We start from the raw sequence: 22,516 nt of genomic DNA, 5'->3' as shown, positions 1-22,516 counted from the left end.
GTTATATACGCGAATACCTTAGTCCTTGTGATGTTCCTATTATTCTAGTGCCGAGAAAGGATGGTACATCGCGTATGTGTGTTGATTGTAGAGGCATTAATAATATTACTATTCGTTATCGTCATCCTATTCCTAGGCTAGATGATATGCTTGATGAATTGAGTAGCTCTACAATATTCTCCAAAGTTGATTTGCGTAGTGGATACCATCAAATTCGTATGAAATTGGGGGATGAATGGAAAACAGCATTTAAAACTAAGTTTGGATTATATGAGTGGTTAGTCATGCCTTTTGGGTTAACTAATGCGCCTAGTACTTTCAAGAGACTAATGAACGAAGTTTTATGTGCTTTCATTGGACGATTTGTGGTAGTCTATTTTGATGATATACTGATTTATAGCAGATCTTTGGAAGAACATTTGGAACATTTACGTGCTGTTTTTATTGCTCTACGTGATGCACGTTTGTTTGGTAACCTTGGGAAGTGCACCTTTTGCACCGACCGAGTATCTTTTCTTGGCTATGTTGTTACTCCACAGGGAATTGAAGTTGATAAAGCCAAGATTGAAGCTATTGAGATTTGGCCGCAGCCCAAAACGGTCACACAAGTGAGGAGTTTTCTTGGCCTCGCTGGATTCTATAGGCGTTTTGTCAGAGATTTCAGCACCATTGCTGCACCTCTCAATGAGCTTACAAAGAAAGATGTGCCTTTTCTTTGGGGTACCGCACAAGAAGAAGCCTTCTTGGTATTGAAAGATAAGTTGACACATGCTCCTTTACTCCAACTTCCTGATTTTAGTAAGACTTTTGAGCTTGAATGTGATGCTAGTGGAATTGGATTAGGAGGTGTGCTATTACAAGATGGCAAACCTGTTGCATACTTTTCTGAAAAATTGAGTGGGCCTAGTCTGAATTATTCTACTTATGATAAAGAATTATATGCTCTTGTTCGGACTTTAGAAACATGGCAACATTATTTATGGCCCAAAGAATTTGTTATACATTCTGATCATGAATCTTTGAAACATATTAAAAGTCAAGCTAAACTGAATCGTAGACATGCTAAATGGGTTGAATTCATTGAGACTTTCCCTTATGTCATTAAACACAAGAAGGGAAAAGAAAATGTTATTGCTGATGCATTGTCTCGTCGCTATACTATGCTTTCACAACTTGACTTCAAAATATTTGGTTTGGAGACCATCAAAGATCAATATGTGCATGATGCTGATTTTAAAGATGTAATGCAGAATTGTAAAGAAGGAAGAATGTGGAACAAGTTTGTCGTTAACGATGGATTTGTGTTTCGTGCTAACAAGCTATGCATTCCAGCTAGCTCCGTTCGTCTTTTGTTGTTGCAGGAGGCGCATTGATAGAGGCAAAGGTGTCCCGTCTTTCGATGAGATGGTGGATTTCGCTTTGGTGGCAGTCGACTTTGACGATCCGACTACGAACGTGCGAGGACGTCGCGCCTTAGCAATCGCTAAACCAACTCCGAGAGGTTATTGACCATGCCGGAGCACGATCAACCTGACCACGAGGGTCTGTTTCCTGCGAGCAAACGAAGAACAAGCAAGAAACTGAGATTGTAATCTGGATATTGCGAATATAAGATGAAAGCTTTATTGATCAAGGTGGGGTTCTGTGACGCCTTTGTCTGGTCGTTGAACACAAAAGAAGTACGCGAAGTTGCAGCTATGGCGAACTTTTAATCTAAACAAAACCCAAAGTCTAAACGATGCCCTAAGGGCTGTATATATGGAGGAAGAGGGGGGAATTTCGTGGCCCTTGGTGGAGGGGTCCGAAATCAACCCTATCTCTTGTTTCCCCACACATACGGACTCTAAAAATAGCCTATACTGATGTATTTCGAAATTACATGGGCCTGGCCCAATAATAAGGTGACGCAGCACCTAAAATAGCCTCGGGACGAAATTTATGAAGTGGCATCTTGTATATTTCGTCCAAGGCTTCATGCACCCATTATGGTGGCTTCAAAGTCCTGAAATCATCACTTGTAACTCCGTTCTTGTTCCCCTTGCGCATGCCATCATCTCCATGCTTGTTCTTGCTCCAATGTTCATCCTTCTCCAAGCTAGGCCCTTCATTTGTAAGCAAAACAAATGTATCCAATTTAGGCAGCATCATATTCTCATGAACATTAGAATCATTACCAAGAAACGAAAGTACCTGGTAATTTAGTTGGCGTGCACGAGCTCTAGTAATTGGTCCAGTATGTATAGCAGCAGGGGCTGTGGGTGTAACAATTGTATTGATGTCCTCATCAGATGGTCTCCAAACCAAATATTTTGAAGTCAAGTTGTGAAAGCATAGTATAGCGACGAGACAATGCATCAGCAATAACATTTTCTTTTCCCTTCTTGTGTTTAATGACATAAGGGAAAGTCTCAATGAATTCAACCCATTTAGCATGTCTACGATTCAGTTTAGCTTGACTTTTAATATGTTTCAAAGATTCATGATCAGAATGTATAACAAATTCTTTGGGCCATAAATAATGTTGCCATGTTTCTAAAGTCCGAACAAGAGCATATAATTCTTTATCATAAGTAGAATAATTCAGACTAGGCCCACTCAATTTTTCAGAAAAGTATGCAACAGGTTTGCCATCTTGTAATAGCACACCTCCTAATCCAATTCCACTAGCATCACATTCAAGCTCAAAAGTCTTATTAAAATCAGGAAGTTGGAGTAAAGGAGCATGTGTCAACTTATCTTTCAATACCGTGAAGGCTTCTTCCTGTGCGGTACCCCAAACAAAAGGCACATCCTTCTTTGTAAGCTCGTTGAGAGGTGCAGCAATGGTGCTGAAATCTCTCACAAAACGCCTATAGAATCCAGCGAGGCCAAGAAAACTCCTCACTTGTGTGACCGTTTTGGGCTGCGGCCAACTCTCAATAGCTTCAATCTTGGCTTTGTCAACTTCAATTCCCTGTGGAGTAACAACATAGCCAAGAAAAGATACTCGGTCGGTGCAAAAGGTGCACTTCCCAAGGTTACCAAACAAACGTGCATCACGTAGAGCAATAAAAATAGCACGTAAATGTTCCAAATGTTCTTCCAAAGATCTGCTATAAATCATTATATCATCAAAATAGACTACCACAAATCGTCCAATGAAAGCACGTAAAACTTCGTTCATTAGTCTCATGAAAGTACTAGGCGCATTAGTTAACCCAAAAGGCATGACTAACCACTCGTATAATCCAAACTTAGTTTTAAATGCTGTTTTCCATTCATCTCCCAATTTCATACGAATTTGATGGTATCCACTACGCAAATCAACTTTGGAGAATATTGTAGAGCCACTCAATTCATCAAGCATATCATCTAGCCTAGGAATAGGATGACGATAACGAATAGTAATATTATTAATGCCTCTACAATCAACACACATACGTGATGTACCATCCTTTTTCGGCACTAGAATAATAGGAACAGCACAAGGACTAAGGGATTCGCGTATATAACCTTTGTCGAGAAGCTCTTGTACTTGACGCATAATCTCCTTCATCTCCTCTGGATTGGTACGGTATGGTGCACGGTTTGGCAGTGAAGCACCGGGAATTAAGTCAATCTGATGCTCAATCCCTCGAATAGGCGGTAATCCCGGTGGCACGTCTTGTGGAAAAACGTCAGCGAACTCCTGCAAAATGTTAGTGACAGCAGGAGGAAAAGAGGAAGGCACGTCCTCGAATGAAAATAATGCCTCTTTGCACACAAGAGCATAGCAAACAGATTTGATGATGAGGACATCAATACAATTGTTACACCCACAGCCCCTGCTGCTATACATACTGGACCAATTACTAGAGCTCGTGCACGCCAATTAAATTACCAGGTACTTTCGTTTCTTGGTAATGATTCTAATGTTCATGAGAATATGATGCTGCCTAAATTGGATACATTTGTTTTGCTTACAAATGAAGGGCCTAGCTTGGAGAAGGATGAACATTGGAGCAAGAACAAGCATGGAGATGATGGCATGCGCAAGGGAAACAAGAACGGAGTGACAAGTGATGATTTCAGGACTTTGAAGCCACCATAATGGGTGCATGAAGCCTTGGACGAAATATACAAGATGCCACTTCATAAATTTCGTCCCGAGGCTATTTTAGGTGCTGCGTCACCTTATTATTGGGCCAGGCCCATGTAATTTCGAAATACATAAGTATAGGCTATTTTTAGAGTCCGTATGTGTGGGGAAATAAGAGATAGGGTTGATTTCGGACCCCTCCACCAAGGGCCACGAAATTCCCCCCTCTTCCTCCATATATACAGCCCTTAGGGCATCGTTTAGACGGTGGGTTTTGTTTAGATTAAAAGTTCGCCATAGCTGCAACTTCGCGTACTTCGTTTGTGTTCAACGACCAGACAAAGGCGTCACAGAACCCCACCTTGATCAATAAAGCTTTCATCTTATATTCGCAATATCCAGATTGCAATCTTAGTTTCTTGCTTGTTCTTCGTTTGCTCGCAGGAAACAGACCCTCGTGGTCAGGTTGATCGTGCTCCGGCGTGGTCAATAACCTCTCGGAGTTGGTTTAGCGATTGCTAAGGCGCGACGTCCTCGCACGTTCGTAGTCGGATCGTCAAAGTCGACTTCCACCAAAGCGAAATCCACCATCTCATTGAAAGACGGGACACCTTTGCCTCTATCAAGTGGTATCAGATTTCCAGGTTGCTCGGTGAGATTTTACAGTTTTTCGTAGTTTAGATCGAGTCTGTTCTTCATACCTATAGTCCACGAAAAAGCCACAAAAAAAATTAGGGTTAGTTCATCATATCCGAACCAATCTGAGCCTTGCATAATCTTTTTAGGGTTTTGCTTTGTTGAATTTGCGGTTGCATCGTCGTGTCTAGTTGCTGGTCTTAGAGTCTAGTCTTTTAGAGTTTCGAGTTCTGGTCATAAGTTGTCACGCCGCCGCCGCACCATCATCATCGCCCCTGCCATCTACCACCATCGCACCGAATCTGTATCCATATACCACCACCAATCCGTGTCCATATACCACCACCGATCCATATCCATATACTACCACCGCTACCACCACCGCTGCCATATACCACCACCTTATATCCACCACCAATCCGAGTTCTTTGCTTATTAGGTTTGTTTTCGGGATCCATCTAGATTCCGGTTCGTGTTTCCTTGCCGGAGTCGGGTAGCCACGCTCCGTTTAGGCCCAAAATTTTTCGAAAACGCATTTTTCGAAAAATTTTCTGGCTATCTTATTTTTAGGTGTTTCTGAGTGTTTTGAGACAGGTGCCATTATAGGAAGTTTTTTTTGACCCGTTTCCAGTTTTTGGGTCCGGGCAGTCGAAAAAAAAAAATTGGTCGAAAACATTTCGTGCCCATCCTGTCAGTTTGAGCTAGGAAGAGTTTTGAGACACTCGCCATTATAGTGATTTTCCGCAACAAAAAAAAAAGCAGCGCAAAAAAAAAGAGAGCGCAAAAAAAAGAGCGAAAAAAAAAATTCAGAGTGTGCTTTTCCCTTTTTTACGTGCCGCGCCGTGATTTTGTTAGTGTTCTAGGCTCGCGTCTCTAGCACAGTCTAGCCTAGGACCAGCACAGTACCGTCGTTGAGCGTTTATTCAACTTTGCATCTCTGAATTGATTATTGCTGACCCTTTTTGCTACCATATTATAAGCCTTCCCAGCTCCACATACATCTACGTCGTGCGTTTGACTCTCCCTGGTAATCGCTCTATCCAAGCTTTGAGAGTTTTTGACTACAACGGTTGCCGATCACCGCCTGCTGCTGGGTAAGAACTGGTAAGAATTTGAGATTTGCTTGACGGATTTGTGACACCCACCACCACCACTTGTTCGTAGTCTGTAGGATCATATTCTTTTGTGTTTCTATTGCTGCTAACCATGCCAGGATCACAAGCCGACGAGATTGACTGGGAGAATTTATCGAACAAGGAGCTTCATGATAAGTTTCAGCAAATGATGACTGAACAGGTGCAAGATGTGCTGAACAATTTTGAAGAGGCCATGGAGAAGATCACTGGCCTTGAGAAGACGTTCGAAACAAAGCTCGATAACAAGTTTAATGAATTGCTCGCGCGTCTTCCACCACCACCACCCGCTGCACCTAACGCACCTCTCCAACAACAACAACAACGACTACCTCCACGTCGTGAAGCAGACCTCCGCTGAGCAAGCCGTGTTCCTCTTGCGTTTGGCCAAACTGTTGGTGCTGCTGTTGATACTTCTGTGGCTCCTGCTGCTGATGCGGAGGAGGATGATTATGTGGGAGATTATGAGGATGAGGTTGATCAAAATCAACACTACGTGCAGCCACCTGTACCACCACCAGCAGGTCGACCTCAGGTATATATTCGTAATGGTAGGCCTGCACCACCACCTCAGGTACGAGATGATGTCCATATTCCTAAACTGAAATTGAATATTCCACCATTTGAGGGTAGATATGTTCCTGATATATATCTTACTTGGGAGTTAGAAACTGAACAACGATTTACATGTTTACAATATCCTGAGGAGAGACGAGTTGCTGCTGCCGTTTGTGCTTTCACTAGTTTTGCATGTGTATGGTGGTCTGAACATTATAGATTATATCCTATTCCAACTACTTGGGCTGCTTTGAAAACTGCTATGCGTACGCGTTGGGTTCCACCATATTATCAACGTGAATTGCTTCAAAAATTGCAGCGTTTAAGACAAGGAAAAAATTCTGTAGAAGAATATTATCAGGAATTACAAACTGGCATGATTCGATGTGGTATTGTTGAGGAGAATGAAGCTATGCTTGCACGTTTTCTGGGTGGATTAAATAGAGAGATTCAGACCATTCTAGACTATAAGGAGTATACTAATATCACTCGTTTATTCCATCTTGCTTGTAAAGCTGAACGTGAAGTGCAGGATCGACAAGCATTAGCGCGAACTAACTTTTCTGCAGGCCGACCTTCCTCATGGACGCCGCGTGCATCTTCTACTTCAACTGCACCAGCACCTCAATCAGGTGTCTCCTACAGCCGTGATACAAGAAAACAGGAACAACCACCATTATCTGCCAAGAGCGCACCTGCGGGGCCTGCACAGCGTTCTTCTTCTTCCATGGCATCAACAGGGCACACAAGTGATATTATTTGTCGTTGTTGTAAGGGAGGAGGTCATTATGCGAGGGAATGCAAATCTCCGCGTGTGATGATTGCTACCGCGGATGGTGGATATGAGTCCGCTAGTGACTATGATGAGGAGACATTGGCTCTTATTACACGTGAAGAACATGGTGGAGATGATTCTGATCATGAGACGCAATACATGGCTCCTGAAGACGCTGACAGGTATGAATGTTTAGTTGCTCAACGTGTTTTGAGTGTGCAGGTCACACAAGCTGAGCAAAATCAGAGGCACAATTTGTTCCATACCAAGGGAGTTGTGAAGGAACGTTCTGTGCGCGTCATAATAGACGGAGGGAGCTGCAACAACTTGGCTAGCATGGAGATGGTGGAGAAACTTTCTCTCACCACAAGACCACATCCACATCCTTACTACATCCAATGGTTCAACAACAGCGGCAAGGTTAAGGTAACACGTACTGTTCGTGTGCATTTTAGTATCTCTACATATGCTGATTATGTTGATTGTGATGTGGTACCTATGCAAGCATGTTCCTTATTACTTGGTAGACAATGGCAATTTGATAAAAATTCTGTACACCATGGTAGAAACAATCACTATACTCTTGTTCATAAGGATAAAAATATTACTTTGCTTCCGATGACTCCTGATTCCATTTTGAAAGATGATATTAATAGAGCTAATAAAGCAAAACAGGAGACGAATAAGAGTGAAAATCAGATTGTGGCAAAAGAATTTGAGCAACAAATGAAGCCTAATAATAAACCATCTAGTGTTGCTTCTGAAATTAAATTGAAAAGTGCATGTTTATTTGCCACCAAATCTGATATTGATGAGCTAGATTTCAGCAAATCTGTTTGCTATGCTTTTGTGTGCAAAGAGGCATTATTTTCATTCGAGGACGTGCCTTCCTCTTTGCCTCCTGCTGTCACTAACATTTTGCAGGAGTTCGCTGACGTCTTTCCACAAGACGTGCCACCGGGATTACCGCCTATTCGAGGGATTGAGCATCAGATTGACTTAATTCCCGGTGCTTCACTGCCAAACCGTGCACCATACCGTACCAATCCAGAGGAGACGAAGGAGATTATGCGTCAAGTACAAGAGCTTCTCGACAAAGGTTATATACGCGAATCCCTAAGTCCTTGTTCTGTTCCTATTATTCTAGTGCCGAAAAAGGATGGTACATCACGTATGTGTGTTGATTGTAGAGGCATTAATAATATTACTATTCGTTATCGTCATCCTATTCCTAGGCTAGATGATATGCTTGATGAATTGAGTGGCTCTACAATATTCTCCAAAGTTGATTTGCGTAGTGGATACCATCAAATTCGTATGAAATTGGGAGATGAATGGAAAACAGCATTTAAAACTAAGTTTGGATTATATGAGTGGTTAGTCATGCCTTTTGGGTTAACTAATGCGCCTAGTACTTTCATGAGACTAATGAACGAAGTTTTACGTGCTTTCATTGGACGATTTGTGGTAGTCTATTTTGATGATATACTGATTTATAGCAGATCTTTGGAAGAACACTTGGAACATTTACGTGCTGTTTTTATTGCTCTACGTGATGCACATTTGTTTGGTAACCTTGGGAAGTGCACCTTTTGCACCGACCGAGTATCTTTTCTTGGCTATGTTGTTACTCCACAGGGAATTGAAGTTGACAAAGCCAAGATTGAAGCTATTGAGAGTTGGCCGCAGCCCAAAACGGTCACACAAGTGAGGAGTTTTCTTGGCCTCGCTGGATTCTATAGGCGTTTTGTGAGAGATTTCAGCACCATTGCTGCACCTCTCAACGAGCTTACAAAGAAGGATGTGCCTTTTGTTTGGGGTACCGCACAGGAAGAAGCCTTCACGGTATTGAAAGATAAGTTGACACATGCTCCTTTACTCCAACTTCCTGATTTTAATAAGACTTTTGAGCTTGAATGTGATGCTCGTGGAATTGGATTAGGAGGTGTGTTATTACAAGATGGCAAACCTGTTGCATACTTTTCTGAAAAATTGAGTGGGCCTAGTCTGAATTATTCTACTTATGATAAAGAATTATATGCTCTTGTTCGGACTTTAGAAACATGGCAACATTATTTATGGCCCAAAGAATTTGTTATACATTCTGATCATGAATCTTTGAAACATATTAAAAGTCAAGCTAAACTGAATCGTAGACATGCTAAATGGGTTGAATTCATTGAGACTTTCCCTTATGTCATTAAACACAAGAAGGGAAAAGAAAATGTTATTGCTGATGCATTGTCTCGTCGCTATACTATGCTTTCACAACTTGACTTCAAAATATTTGGTTTGGAGACCATCAAAGATCAATATGTGCATGATGCTGATTTTAAAGATGTAATGCAGAATTGTAAAGAAGGAAGAATGTGGAACAAGTTTGTCGTTAACGATGGATTTGTGTTTCATGCTAACAAGCTATGCATTCCAGCTAGCTCCGTTCGTCTTTTGTTGTTGCAGGAAGCGCATGGAGGAGGATTAATGGGACATTTTGGCGTGAAGAAGACGGAGGACGTACTTGCTACACATTTCTTTTGGCCAAAGATGAGATGGGATGTTGAGTGTTTTATTGCTCGCTGCACTACATGTCAAAAAGCTAAGTCACGACTCAATCCTCATGGTTTATATATGCCTTTGCCTGTACCTAGTGTTCCTTGGGAGGATATATCTATGGACTTTGTTTTAGGTTTACCTCGAACAAAGAAGGGGAGGGATAGCATATTTGTTGTCGTGGATAGATTCTCGAAAATGGCACACTTTATACCATGTCATAAAAGCGATGATGCTGTTAATGTTGCTGACTTGTTCTTTCGTGAAATTATTCGCTTGCATGGTGTGCCAAATACTATTGTTTCAGATCGTGATACTATATTTGTTCTTTCTTAGCCACTTTTGGAGATGTTTATGGGCTAAGTTGGGGACTAAACTGCTTTTTAGTACGACTTGTCACCCCCAAACTGATGGCCAAACTGAAGTAGTGAATAGAACATTGTCTACTATGCTTAGGGCTGTTTTGAAGAGTAATAAGAAAATGTGGGAGGAATGCATGCCTCATATTGAATTTGCTTATAATCGTTCATTGCATTCTACTACTAAGATGTGCCCTTTTGAAGTTGTGTATGGTTTCCTACCTCGTGCACCTATTGATTTGTTGCCTCTTCCATCTTCGGAGATGGTTAATTTTGATGCTAAACAACATGCTGAATTGATTTTAAAAATGCATGAGTTAACTAAGGAAAACATTGAGCGTATGAATGCCAAATATAAACTTGCTGGAGGTAAGGGTAGAAAACATGTTGTGTTTGCACCTGGAGATCTTGTTTGGTTACATTTGCGTAAGAATAGATTTCCTGATTTGCGCAAATCAAAGCTCATGCCACGGGCTGATGGTCCCTTTAAGGTGTTAGAGAAAATAAATGATAATGCATATAAACTTGAGCTGCCTGCAGATTTTGGGGTTAGTCCCACTTTTAACATTGCAGATTTGAAGCCTTATTTGGGTGAGGAAGATGAGCTTCCGTCGAGGACGACTTCATTTCAAGAAGGGGAGGATGATGAGGACATCAATACCATTGTTACACCCACAGCCCCTGCTGCTATACATACTGGACCAATTACTAGAGCTCGCGCACGCCAACTAAATTACCAGGTACTTTCGTTTCTTGGTAATGATTCTAATGTTCATGAGAATATGATGCTACCTAAATTGGATACATTTGTTTTGCTTACAAATGAAGGGCCTAGCTTGGAGAAGGATGAACATTGAAGCAAGAACAAGCATGGAGATGATGGCATGCGCAAGGGGAACAAGAACAGAGTTACAAGTGATGATTTCAGGTCTTTGAAGCCACCATAACGAGTGCACGAAGCCTTGGACGAAATATACAAGATGTCACTTCATAAATTTCGTCCAGAGGCTATTATAGGTGCTGCGTCACCTTTTTATTGGGCCAGGCCCATGTAATTTCGAAATACATAAGTATAGGCTATTTTTAGAGTCCGTATGTGTGGGGAAATAAGAGATAGGGTTGATTTCGGGACCCTCCACCAAGGGCCACGAAATTCCCCCTCTCTTCCTCCATATATACAGCCCTTAGGGCACCATTTAGACTTTGGGTTTTGTTTAGATTAAAGTTCGCCATAGCTGCAACTTCGCGTACTTTGTTTGTGTTCAACGACCAGACAAAGGCGTCACAGAACCCCACCTTGATCAATAAAGCTTTCATCTTATATTCGCAATATCCAGATTGCAATCTTAGTTTCTTGCTTGTTCTTCGTTTGCTCGCAGGAAACAGACCCTCGTGGTCAGGTTGATCGTGCTCCGGCGTGGTCAATAACCTCTCGGAGTTGGTTTAGCGATTGCTAAGGCGCGACGTCCTCGCACGTTCGTAGTCGGATCGTCAAAGTCGACTTCCACCAAAGCAATATCCATCATCTCATCGAAAGACGGGACACCTTTGCCTCTATCATAATAACAAACCTATCATGATGGATGACATGTTTCTATATCACGCATCTCATTTATTTGAGCATTGGCTATTTTGTGCTCACCGACACATGCATGTGCGCATCATGATGGATGATGTGTACATCTACCACGCACACACAATTTTTCATTTGTCTTTGTTTTGTGTAGGTACTCAGGTATACTCATCAACCTCTCAATCCCAAGAGTTGACGAAACGAGCTCTTGAGAGCAACGATGACTTGGCATCCCGTGGACTATCCTTACCATCGTTCCCTTCGCGCAAGGACTACGTGCATCTCTTTTACTCGGCTCTCACACGGCTATGGGCTATTTACCATTTGTCACCTTATGCTCATTTTACCGTGTTCACTTTGCATGTTATGCTTGCTCCTATGCCTTTGCCATGCCATTGTGACCCTTGCTTGCATCTACCCATGATTCACCATTATGCTACTTCTATGTGTATTTGCATGCTTGGTGGAGATCCTTGTTGCTATTGCCATGTTTATCATGTGCCCCATGCTATTGATGCTATTTTGCTCATATCTTGCCTTTATGCTTGTGAAATGTCATGTGAATTTTGTATGCCCACTATTTGCACAGATGACACGATTTCCATGGTTACCTCTAGTATGTTGCATCTTCGCACTACTAGCTTGCTTGACTTGATCGCTATGATTGCTTCCTTGGTTGCATCACCCATGTTCCACTCTTACTCGCTTTCTTGGGTTGATGACATATATGCTCATGCCTATCACTTGCTTTGTCATGATCAATGTCTCTTGTCTCCATTAGTTGCATCTCTCATATCACCTTGTATTGAGTGCAACCATACTATGCTTATTGACCCTAGAGACTTTGAAACCTTACTTGTGATGCATGCTTGTTTACTTGAGCCTATTGTATTTGGTCGTTCTTGCATCATATGCCTCCATACTATGCAATACTCCCTTGTCATTTCTTATGATGAGCATGATACATACACTTGTTGGGTATCTTACCACACGAATGATTGGTTTTGCCATTTCGCTAACCTCATTTGTTTTTCCATGTCTTTGTCATGTTCTTTCATTTTGAAGGATTTACAAGGCGGTACCACCACGAGACATATTGGTTATGTGAACGCATACATGATGTGCAACTCCTACATCTTCGAGAACATTCGTAAGGTGAACTCATTCTCTTTGAGCCATCCTCAAATACATATATTGGATGGGTCACTCTTTCATTGTTGTTTCCTTCTTGTTGTCTACATGATACATCTCGTGAACGGAGGAGCGACATTGGAGATTGGCTACATGGACCTTCACATTGAGGAGCGCTCACACTTATTGGATGCACCTTCGAAACTCCACTCATGCCTCGACATCGAGCTTTGGTACACCAACACCTTCATATTTGTTGATTGTGCTCATACATGTCATGCTCGATGGACTTATCATACTCACCACAAGTTTGCACCCTATGCATGGATTGACTCACATTATGATTGCCTTGTTGCATCTATTTCCATGTCATCCACGATATATGAGCTTGTGCACTTCCTTAGCAAATTTGTTGTGATCTTCCTTGATGGCATATTCATACATAATGATCACATTGCCTTCCATCAATTGCATGATAACATACACATATTGAGCATCCATTGCCATATTCATGCTATTGACAAACCGTCTCACTATGACATCATTTTGCACCGTGGTTGCATTGATCATATTTACAACACATTTGTGTGCACAATGATTGCATTTCCTCCCATGAATGCTTTGCATCTCATTCCAGATCATCTTGATAAGCTTCATATGTTTTGTCACGACCATTCTTGCCGCACGGACTCATTCTTACATGATGGACACTTTGTGTGCGCTAACCTTTGTATTTCCGAGTGTTGCTTGTGTTTGCTCTTTTTGCATGTCTCTCATTCCGGCGACACCTTGGACTACTCGGATGGCGCCATGTCTTCAACTTCGTCCAACTACAAGTCCGTCTACGACAACCGTTTCCATGGTGATGAGGATCACGATCCGAGGTCGGATCTTTCCCAAGGGAGGGGAGATGATGCGGAGCATCCCACGTTCATCCCCATGTACACTCTGACTCCTCTCCAAACCCCAAGTGGACATATGACAAGACCTCGAACATACGCCATAGGACACAAGGTGAACTCGCTCCTCTCCGAACCATCACTTTCTACATGTGAGATATGGCTACTACCTCCAACGTGTGTTTTATGCATGATCAGGTACTTGGAGGAAAGCCACGAAGCCACCACATCCAACGGAAGAGCTAGCGAGGACGCCAAGTACAAGGACCCACAGAAGAAGCTGCGCGAAGCTACAGCCACCGGACGACCGGCCCAGCCTGGACGTCCGGCCCCTGAGGACCCGAGCCGAATCCACGGACGACCGGAGCCACCGGACGTCCGACCTCTCTCCAGCGCCCGGACGATCGACGCCGACCGGATGTCCGGCACCACCTGTCCAGAGCCAAAACGCTGGACGTCCGACATGCACTGGACGACCGGACCCTCGCGAGCCTCCGGACGTCCGGAACCTGTCGGACGTCCGATGCCTGTGTGCTGCCATGAGTTGGGCCGCAGCCCATGTACCCCCTTCACTTACCCCTTCGTGGCCCTAGACTATATATACTCCTCCACCTCCTCCTAATTAGATTTAGCGTTGATTTAGCTCAATTAGAGATAGAGGTTCGCTCATCCATCGGATCTCCTCCTCGTGAGAGACCGCGGCCTCCTCGAAGAAGATCCTATCGGATTCAAGAACCCCTCGTGGGAAGATCCCCTCATGGATTTCAAGGCCTCCTCACGGAGAAGAACGGTTCCTATGTATCCTTACCTTTGTTGACTTTGGATCTCGTGTATCTCTTTGTGTTCTTTGATCTAGCACTTGTGTGACCGATTCCTTGTTGGTTGAGTGTTTTCCCTCGTTCCTCCCCGTGATTTCCTCGTGTTCTTCCGTGCGTTCTTCATGTCTCCCCGTAGGATCCACTCCAAACGTGAAAGATCGTCCACATAGGGTTCCACCCTACATCACATAGAATGGATAGATGTTCACTAAAACGGTCATAATTTTGTCATTCAGAGTCCGTGTCGGACCCACAAGTACTCAAACTGCTGGCAGCGAGCGTGCGAATCTAGAAAATACTCCTCGCTTGCGCCATGAGGCCGGCGTACCCTCAAATACGGCCTAAAGCAGGACTCTTTGGCCTGAAAGTGAAAGAACATCATTCGTTGTTGTTTTTCACAGAAGTTTCTGAACCCATAGGCACTTCCTTTTGAAGGAAATTCGAGAGATTATGTTGCTTATAGACATTAGCCCCCTTGGTAGGGACAAACGTACCTTTCTGCAGATGCCCTATGATCCGGGCAATCTCATTTGGCCGTAAATTGAAGAAAATCCAGCGGCTATATGCCTTATTCTCCTTGTTTTCGCCGGATGGCATGCTGTAACTCATGTGCGTGAAAGCCAAGAACAAAAGGGCATTCCTGGCATCAGTCAATATATATGTGGAAACGATATCTCCACTATAAAGGACAATGATAGAGGCAAAGGTGTCCCGTCTTTCGATGAGATGATGGATATCGCTTTGGTGGAAGTCGACTTTGACGATCCGACTACGAACGTGCGAGGACGTCGCGCCTTAGCAATCGCTAAACCAACTCCGAGAGGCTATTGACCACGCCGGAGCACGATCAACCTGACCACGAGGGTCTGTTTCCTGCGAGCAAACGAAGAACAAGCAAGAAACTGAGATTGCAATCTGGATATTGCGAATATAAGATGAAAGCTTTATTGATCAAGGTGGGGTTCTGTGACGCCTTTGTCTGGTCGTTGAACACAAACGAAGTACGCGAAGTTGCAGCTATGGCGAACTTTTAATCTAAACAAAACCCAAAGTCTAAACGATGCCCTAAGGGCTGTATATATGGAGGAAGAGGGGGGGAATTTCGTGGCCCTTGGTGGAGGGGTCCGAAATCAACCCTATCTCTTGTTTCCCCACACATACGGACTCTAAAAATAGCCTATACTTATGTATTTCGAAATTACATGGGCCTGGCCCAATAATAAGGTGACGCAGCACCTAAAATAGCCTCGGGACGAAATTTGTGAAGTGGCATCTTGTATATTTCGTCCAAGGCTTCATGCACCCATTATGGTGGCTTCAAAGTCCTGAAATCATCACTTGTAACTACGTTCTTGTTTCCCTTGCGCATGCCATCATCTCCATGCTTGTTCTTGCTCCAATGTTCATCCTTCTCCAAGCTAGGCCCTTCATTTGTAAGCAAAACAAATGTATCCAATTTAGGCAGCATCATATTCTCATGAACATTAGAATCATTATCAAGAAACGAAAGTACCTGCTAATTTAGTTGGCGTGCACGAGCTCTAGTAATTGGTCCAGTATGTATAGCAGCAGGTTAAAAGTGGGACTAACCCCAAAATCTGCAGGCAGCTCAAGTTTATATGCATTATCATTTATTTTCTCTAACACCTTAAAGGGACCATCAGCACGTGGCATTAACTTTGATTTGCGCAAATCAGGAAATCTATCCTTACGCAAATGTAACCAAACAAGATCTCCAGGTGCAAACACAACATGTTTTCTACCCTTATCTCCAGCAAGTTTATATTTAGCATTCATGCGCTCAATGTTTTCCTTAGTTAACTCATGCATTTTTAAAATCAATTCAGCACGTTGTTTAGCATCAAAATTAACCTTCTCCGAAGATGGAAGAGGCAACAAATCAATAGGTGCACGAGGTAGGAAACCATACACAACTTCAAAAGGGCACATCTTAGTAGTAGAATGCAATGAACGATTATAAGCAAATTCAATATGAGGCAAGCGTTCCTCCCACATTTTCTTATTATTCTTCAAAACAGCCCTAAGCATAGTAGACAACGTTCTATTGACTACTTCAGTTTGTCCATCAGTTTGGGGGTGACAAGTAGTACTAAAAAGCAGTTTAGTCCCCAACTTAGCCCATAAACATCTCCAAAAGTGGCTAAGAAATTTAGTATCACGATCTGAAACAATAGTATTTGGCACACCATGCAAGCGAATAATTTCACGAAAGAACAAATCAGCAACATTAACAGCATCATCGCTTTTATGACATGGTATAAAGTGTGCCATTTTCGAGAATCTATCCACGACAACAAATATGCTATCCCTCCCCTTCTTTGTTCGAGGTAAACCTAAAACAAAGTCCATAGATATATCCTCCCAAGGAACACTAGGTACAGGCAAAGGCATATATAAACCATGAGGATTGAGGCGTGACTTATCTTTTTGACATGTAGTGCAGCGAGCAATAAAACGCTCAACATCCCGTCTCATCTTTGGCCAAAAGAAATGTGTAGCAAGTACGTCCTCCGTCTTCTTCACGCCAAAGTGTCCCATTAATCCTCCTCCATGCGCCTCCTGCAACAACAAAAGACGAACGGAGCTAGCTGGAATGCATAGCTTGTTAGCACGAAACACAAATCCATCGTTAACAACAAACTTGTTCCACATTCTTCCTTCTTTACAATTATGCATTACATCTTTAAAATCAGCATCATGCACATATTGATCTTTGATGGTCTCCAAACCAAATATTTTGAAGTCAAGTTGTGAAAGCATAGTATAGCGACGAGACAAAGCATCAGCAATAACATTTTCTTTTCCCTTCTTGTGTTTAATGACATAAGGGAAAGTCTCAATGAATTCAGCCCATTTAGCATGTCTACGATTCAGTTTAGCTTGACTTTTAATATGTTTCAATGATTCATGATCAGAATGTATAACAAATTCTTTGGGCCATAAATAATGTTGCCATGTTTCTAAAGTCCGAACAAGAGCATATAATTCTTTATCATAAGTAGAATAATTCAGACTAGGCCCACTCAATTTTTCAGAAAAGTATGCAACAGGTTTGCCATCTTGTAATAACACACCTCCTAATCCAATTCCACTAGCATCACATTCAAGCTCAAAAGTCTTATTAAAATCAGGAAGTTGGAGTAAAGGAGCATGTGTCAACTTATCTTTCAATACCGTGAAGGCTTCTTCCTGTGCGGTACCCCAAAGAAAAGGCACATCTTTCTTTGTAAGCTCATTGAGAGGTGCAGCAATGGTGCTGAAATGTCTCACGAAACGCCTATAGAATCCAGCGAGGCCAAGAAAACTCCTCACTTGTGTAACCGTTTTGGGCTGCGGCCAACTCTCAATAGCTTCAATCTTGGCTTTATCAACTTCAATTCCCTGTGGAGTAACAACATAGCCAAGAAAAGATACTCGGTCGGTGCAAAAGGTGCACTTCCCAAGGTTACCAAACAAACGTGCATCACGTAGAGCAATAAAAACAGCACGTAAATGTTCCAAATGTTCCTCCAAAGATCTGCTATAAATCAATATGTCATCAAAGTAAACTACCACAAATCGTCCAATGAAAGCACGTAAAACTTCGTTCATTAATCTCATGAAAGTACTAGGTGCATTAGTTAACCCAAAAGGCATGACTAACCACTCATATAATCCAAACTTAGTTTTAAATGCTGTTTTCCATTCTTCTCCCAATTTCATACGAATTTGATGGTAGCCACTACGCAAATCAACTTTGGAGAATATTGTAGAGCCACTCAATTCATCAAGCATATCATCTAGCCTAGGAATAGGATGACGATAACGAACAGTAATATTATTAATGCCTCTAAAATCAACACACATACGTGATGTACCATCCTTTTTCGGCACTAGAATAATAGGAATAGCACAAGGACTAAGGGATTCGCGTATATAACCTTTGTCGAGAAGCTCTTGTACTTGACGCATAATCTCCTTCGTCTCCTCTGGATTGGTACGGTATGGTGCACGGTTTGGCAGTGAAGCACCGGGAATTAAGTCAATCTGATGCTCAATCCCTCGAATAGGCGGTAATCCCGGTGGCACGTCTTGTGGAAAAACGTCAGCGAACTCCTGCAAAATGTTAGTGACAGCAGGAGGCAAAGAGGAAGGCACGTCCTCGAATGAAAATAATGCCTCTTTGCACAAAAAAGCATAGCAAACAGATTTGCTGAAATCTAGCTCATCAATATCAGATTTGGTGGCAAATAAACATGCACTTTTCAATTTAATTTCAGAAGCAACACTAGATGGTTTATTATTAGGCTTCATTTGTTGCTCAAATTCTTTTGCCACAATCTGATTTTCACTCTTATTCTTCTCCTGTTGTGCTTTATTAGCTCTATTAATATCATCTTTCAAAATGGAATCAGGAGTCATAGGAAGCAAAGTAATATTTTTATCCTTATGAACAAGAGTATAGTGATTGTTTCTACCATGGTGTACAGAATTTTTATCAAATTGCCATGGTCTACCAAGTAATAAGGAACATGCTTGCATAGGTACCACATCACAATCAACATAATCAGCATATTTAGAGATACTAAAATGCACACGAACAGTACGTGTTACCTTAACCTTGCCGCTGTTGTTGAACCATTGGATGTAGTAAGGATGTGGATGTGGTCTTGTGGTGAGAAAAAGCTTCTCCACCATCTCCATGCTAGCCAAGTTGTTGCAGCTCCCTCCGTCTATGATGACGCACACAGAACGTTCCTTCACAACTCCCTTGGTATGGAACAAATTGTGCCTCTGATTTTGCTCAGCTTGTGTGATCTGCACACTCAAAACACGTTGAGCAACTAAACATTCATACCTGTCAGCGTCTTCAGGAGCCATGTATTGCGTCTCATGATCAGAATCATCTCCACCATGTTCTTCACGTGTAATAAGAGCCAAAGTCTCCTCATCATAGTCACTAGCGGACTCATATCCACCATCCGCGGTAGCAATCATCACACGCGGAGATTTGCATTCTCTCGCATAATGACCTCCTCCCTTACAACGACGACAAATAATATCACTTGTGTGCCCTGTTGATGCCATGGAAGAAGAAGAACGCTGTGCAGGCCCCGCAGGTGCGCTCTTGGCAGATAATGGTGGTTGTGCCTATTTTCTTGTATCACGGCTGGAGGTGGCACCGGATGGAGGTGCTGGTGCAGTTGAAGTAGAAGATGCACGTGGTGTCGATGATGAAGGTCGGCCTGCAGAAAAGTTAGTTCGCCCCAATGCTTGTCGATCCTGCACTTCACGTTCAGCTTTACAAGCAAGATGGAATAAACGAGTGATATTAGTATACTCCTTATAGTCTAGAATGGTCTGAATCTCTCTATTTAATCCACCCAGAAAATGTGCAAGCATAGCTTCATTCTCCTCAACAATACCCCATCTAATCATGCCAGTTTGTAATTCCTGATAATATTCTTCTACAGAATTTTTCCCTTGTCTTAAACGCTGCAATTTTTGAAGCAATTCACGTTGATAATATGGTGGAACCCAACGCGTACGCATAGCAGTTTTCAAAGCAGCCCAAGTAGTTGGAATAGGATATAATCTACAATGTTCAGACCACCATACACATGCAAAACTAGTGAAAGCACAAACGGCAGCAGCAACTCGTCTCTCCTCAGGATATTGTAAACATGTAAATCGTTGTTCAGTTTCTAACTCCCAAGTAAGATATATATCAGGAACATATCTACCCTCAAATGGTGGAATATTCAATTTCAGTTTAGGAATATGGACATCATCTCGTACCTGAGGTGGTGGTGCAGGCCTACCATTACGAATATATACCTGAGGTCGACCTGCTGGTGGTGGTACAGGTGGCTGCACGTAGTGTTGATTTTGATCAACCTCATCCTCATAGTCTCCCACATAATCATCCTCCTCCGCATCAGCAGCAGGAGCCACAGAAGTATCAACAGCAGCACCAACAGTTTGGCCAAACACAAGAGGAACACGGCTTGCTCGGCGGAGGTCTGCTTCGCGACGTGGAGGTAGTGGTTGTTGTTGTTGTTGTTGGAGAGGTGCGTTAGCTGCAGCGGGTGGTGGTGGTGGAAGAAGCGCGAGCAATTCATTAAACTTGTTATCGAGCTTTGTTTCGAACGTCTTCTCAAAGCCAGTGATCTTCTCCATGGCCTCTTCAAAATTGTTCAGCACATCTTGCACCTGTTCAGTCATCATTTGCTGAAACTTATCATGAAGCTCCTTGTTCGATAAATTCTCCCAGTCAATCTCGTCGGCTTGTGATCCTGGCATGGTTAGCAGCAATAGAAACACACAAGAATATGATCCTACAGACTACGAACAAGTGGTGGTGGTGGGTGTCACAAATCCGTCAAGCAAATCTCAAATTCTTACCAGTTCTTACCCAGCAGCAGGCGGTGATCGGCAACCGTTGTAGTCAAAAACTCTCAAAGCTTGGATAGAGCGATTACCAGGGAGAGTCAAACGCACGACGTAGATGTATGTGGAGCTGGGAAGGCTTATAATATGGTAGCAAAAAGGGTCAGCAATAATCAATTCAGAGATGCAAAGTTGAATAAACGCTCAACGACGGTACTGTACTGGTCCTTGATAGAGGCAAAGGTGTCCCGTCTTTCGATGAGATGGTGGATTTCGCTTTGGTGGAAGTCGACTTTGACGATCCGACTACGAACGTGTGAGGACGTCGCGCCTTAGCAATCGCTAAACCAACTCCGAGAGGTTATTGACCACGCCGGAGCACGATCAACCTGACCACGAGGGTCTGTTTCCTGCGAGCAAACGAAGAACAAGCAAGAAACTAAGATTGCAATCTGGATATTGCGAATATAAGATGAAAGCTTTATTGATCAAGGTGGGGTTCTGTGACGCCTTTGTCTGGTCGTTGAACACAAACGAAGTACGCGAAGTTGCAGCTATGGCGAACTTTTAATCTAAACAAAACCCAAAGTCTAAACGATGCCCTAAGGGCTGTATATATGGAGGAAGAGGGGGGAAATTTCGTGGCCCTTGGTGGAGGGGTCCGAAATCAACCCTATCTCTTGTTTCCCCACACATACGGACTCTAAAAATAGCCTATACTTATGTATTTCGAAATTACATGGGCCTGGCCCAATAATAAGGTGACGCAGCACCTAAAATAGCCTCGGGACGAAATTTAGGAAGTGGCATCTTGTATATTTCGTCCAAGGCTTCATGCACCCATTATGGTGGCTTCAAAGTCCTGAAATCATCACTTGTAACTCCGTTCTTGTTCCCCTTGCGCATGCCATCATCTCCATGCTTGTTCTTGCTCCAATGTTCATCATTCTCCAAGCTAGGCCCTTCATTTGTAAGCAAAACAAATGTATCCAATTTAGGCAGCATCATATTCTCATGAACATTAGAATCATTACCAAGAAACGAAAGTACCTGGTAATTTAGTTGGCGTGCACGAGCTCTAGTAATTGGTCCAGTATGTATAGCAGCAGGGGCTGTGGGTGTAACAATTGTATTGATGTCCTCATCAACAAGAGTATAGTGATTGTTTCTACCATGGTGTACAGAATTTTTATCAAATTGCCATGGTCTACCAAGTAATAAGGAACATGCTTGCATAGGTACCACATCACAATCAACATAATCAGCATATGTAGAGATACTAAAATGCACACGAACAGTACGTGTTACCTTAACCTTGCCGCTGTTGTTGAACCATTGGATGTAGTAAGGATGTGGATGTGGTCTTGTGGTGAGAGAAAGCTTCTCCACCATCTCCATGCTAGCCAAGTTGTTGCAGCTCCCTCCGTCTATGATGACGCGCACAGAACGTTCCTTCACAACTCCCTTGGTATGGTACAAATTGTGCCTCTGATTTTGCTCAGCTTGTGTGACCTGCACACTCAAAACACGTTGAGCAACTAAACATTCATACCTGTCAGCGTCTTCAGGAGCCATGTATTGCGTCTCATGATCAGAATCATCTCCACCATGTTCTTCACGTGTAATAAGAGCCAAAG

This window comes from Triticum dicoccoides, chromosome 2B (assembly GCF_002162155.2).
Source record: "Triticum dicoccoides isolate Atlit2015 ecotype Zavitan chromosome 2B, WEW_v2.0, whole genome shotgun sequence".
Classification (NCBI taxonomy): Eukaryota; Viridiplantae; Streptophyta; class Magnoliopsida; order Poales; family Poaceae; genus Triticum; species Triticum dicoccoides.
Note: the sequence above shows the minus strand (reverse complement) of the source record.